This window comes from Triticum dicoccoides, chromosome 5B (assembly GCF_002162155.2).
Source record: "Triticum dicoccoides isolate Atlit2015 ecotype Zavitan chromosome 5B, WEW_v2.0, whole genome shotgun sequence".
Classification (NCBI taxonomy): Eukaryota; Viridiplantae; Streptophyta; class Magnoliopsida; order Poales; family Poaceae; genus Triticum; species Triticum dicoccoides.
Window position 1 is genome coordinate 455,157,493 of NC_041389.1, and position 3,227 is coordinate 455,160,719.

Consider the following 3,227-nt stretch of genomic DNA (forward strand, 5'->3'; position numbering starts at 1 on the left):
GTTTGGTTGCCTGCGTTCATCGTTGGGCCTACATCGCACGGAACTTAAAACAACTCCCAGTCAGGCCGCTAGAAACATTCAAATCGGCTGTTTTTCGGAGCCAGGCCGGCGGGATCCACGTGGACGGCGGCGGCTGCACGCAAGGAGCCACCCTCGAAAAGTAGCGTTGTTTCCCGAAGCGCCGGCAATAGTTACCCTCATCTTTCCTCGCCGCTCTCTCTCACCTTTCTCCACTCTTCCACTATCACACCGTCGGGGCGGCGGCGATCTGCGGTCTGGAGATCAACAAGGCGACCACCGGTCGGACTTCACCGGCGTCAGGAGCATCATTCGCAGCACTTCGGCAATGGCGGTAAGCCGTATTTTCACCTCCTAACCTACTATTTCACATTCGATCGGCATTTAGATTCGATCCGCGTTCTAGGGTAATGGGGAATTGAGGTAAATAGCCATATGATTGACCATAACTTCACGATGATTACTAAGTAGCCTTGGATTTTAGGGTTCCGATCCGGATTGAATACAATGGAAATGGGGACTGGGGGTTAATCTTTAACAATAGCTTTTAATCTTAGCCCCGGCGACCCTGGAGGCGGTTGGAGCGTCGGGGACCCGTGGCCTTGTTTTTGTCTCCGGCTGGATCATCGTCTCGTCGTCCTCACCGGAGTCCAGATCGATTGGCAAAGTACGGTGGCCTTCCTCCGGCGCCTTGACCACCATCTCCACCGCTTCTTCCTCCTCCCCCGGCTCCAAACCAACGACCTCCGGCGCCACCAAAGTCCTATTCCAGTACGCTGCAGAACGCTGGTCATGAGGAGCCATGTGCTCCCTGTACTTGGCCCACCTTGCCCTTTGTCCAGCGACGCCGGAGTCGGCTTGATTCATGGCCCAGCGAAAGGATGTCGATTAACATAGCGCCCTTCATTTGGTCAGGAATCAACTCTTCAACTCCTCCGCCGTTGCCTTCTTCACCACAACGTCTGCCTCCTTGTGCATGTCTTCGATGCTGTTGAAGTCCAAGCACACTTCCATGGTGTTCTCAAACTTGGCATGGTCACCGAGCGAGCACCCAAGAAGAAAGCCCTTCATCCAATGCACCAAGGGAAGGGGTTGGGGTTGGGGTTGGAGTTGGAGTTCATAACGATGTATAGGAGGAAGAGTGAAAGACAGAGAGGAGAGAGGGTTAACTGTGTGCGGTTTTGGGTAAGTAGTGATCGCCAAGGTGGGTAAATGTAGGGGCTTTCGGCGATAGGTTTCAATGCCGATCAACCTTTGAAATCTATGCTCTTCATAATGCCATGAACTTTGTGTTGTTCATAACGCAGATCGAGACGGAGAACAATGGCAAGGGCAAGGAGGTGGTGCCGCACACGGCCGAGGAGGTGCTGCCCACGGACGACGAGGTCATGGTGGAGGAGCCCCCAGCAACAAGCGCCGCAACTACGGACACTACCATGAGGAGGGTTGGCCAACTCACTTCTACAAGATGATACTTACCGCGAAGCTCGAGTGCATAGCAATGCCCCTAGACTTCACCAAGCACTTTCCCGGCCGTGCCGACGGAGTTCAAGCTCAAGACGAACACCGACTGCTCATGGAGGGTCACCGCGAGGCTGATGAATGGAGGGTCACCCTCGATCAAGGTTGGGCCACCTTCACCGCCGTCATCAGATCAAGATCGGGTACATGGTGACGTTCAAGTTGCTGACTCCCGACACGCTCAAGGTCATCGTCTTCATCAACGACGGCATTGAAGTGATGACCATGTGCGGGAGGCACGACGACACCTTCGCTGTGAGTGTCTATTACATCTCTCCGTTGCTCTAGCTGGTTTAGCGTTGACTATATCATACTGCTTTGCTTGAAAACTGCTATGTTTAAGTGTGTGATACTATGTTTAAAACTGTTAATATGCACCCCTGTGTGCTGGTAACCTCATCACCTCGCCGGAGAGGTTACCAGACAAGAACCGTTGCATGAAATCAAACATCATGCCTAAACAAGCGGGCAACCAAACATGCCACCTTTCGTTGTGTCTCATGCAGACTAGAGGGTATGCGAGCAATCAAATTAGGTGCAGATGTTGGTCTTTTGTCTGTTTTTTCCTCACCCAGGCCCAACTAGGAAGTGTACGCTATGCAGTCAAAAGTTGCTACGAGAACCAAACACGCCCATTCTGTTTCAGTATCCATTTCTCTCTCGCCCAGATCTTCTTGAGGCGTCGTAGATGTTCAGCTTACTTGGACTGAGATCTTGTTTGGAACAGTTTTTCTGTCAGTCTGTTCAGGTATGCCAGTCTACTTATTCTCTGTGCATGGATCTGTCTTTCCGCTTGTGCGTGGATACAGGGCATGCCACGCAAAACGCTGGAATGTGCACATGCTGTTCTCTGAACATTCGTCTCTCTGAATCCGATAGCAACAGCTCCCAGCTTCTCCCACGGGAGCCCAACCGTCCAGGTTCAGTTCAGGGATGCTACTTTTCCACTGACAGGAACATCTGGAATGGTGTCCTGTTACACTCGGATAGGAGCTGGAACGGTGTCTTGTTCGTCGGAAAGCTTCTGCCGCTGCCCGAATATTTGACGGTTCAACAGAAATAGGGTTTCCGAAATCATTCAAAGTTCCCCGGATGCAGGACACATGACTACAGGGGCATATTGATGCAGTGGTGGTGTTCCATATGCAGTATGATGGTCGCACCAACTTAAACATCATTGCCACGAGTTAGTTAACACGTAAATAAATGTTTAATCAGCGCAGGAGTCATTGCCATATGTTTTACGACTTTATTAAGAGCCTCGCTCCCAATTTCTTTCCATTAATTAATGGAACTGATGATCATCATTGATGTATCCTTTGGCTGTGTGCATCACAATGACGCAAAGGCCGGGGTTACCCTTCTTTTCTCAAAAATAATCATTGATGCATCCTTCCCACTTACAAGATGATGATCCTACCGGACCCGTTACTGAAAAAAGTAGGCGCCGTCAGCAATAGCTCGCATGTTCTTTATCCTGATATCAGGTCTCTGTAATCAGAATGTAGCTGGTGCAAATCCCTGAAGAAGTACATTGAAATATCAGGTCTCTGTAATCAGAATGTAGCTGGTGCAAATCAATCCATCTACGCGAATGCAAGCCGCTGAACGCCTTCTGCACGACATAGTTCACGGTTGCCAAAACATCCGACAATCGAACATAAAATGGTGTCAAAAGTAGGTCATTT

The 3,227-nt window shown here is 50.3% G+C and overlaps 1 protein-coding gene across 1 annotated transcript in view; it reads right to left on the reverse strand.

Annotated features, from left to right (window-relative positions):
• Positions 1 to 2,768: 2,768 nt before the first annotated feature.
• The window catches only part of LOC119310672, a 2,500-nt gene continuing 2,041 nt past the window's right edge, over positions 2,769 to 3,227 (reverse strand). The window contains exon 5 of the mRNA XM_037586341.1: positions 2,769 to 3,060. The gene's annotated coding sequence lies outside the window, so the exon portion shown is untranslated. The remainder of the gene's footprint in view (positions 3,061 to 3,227) is intronic.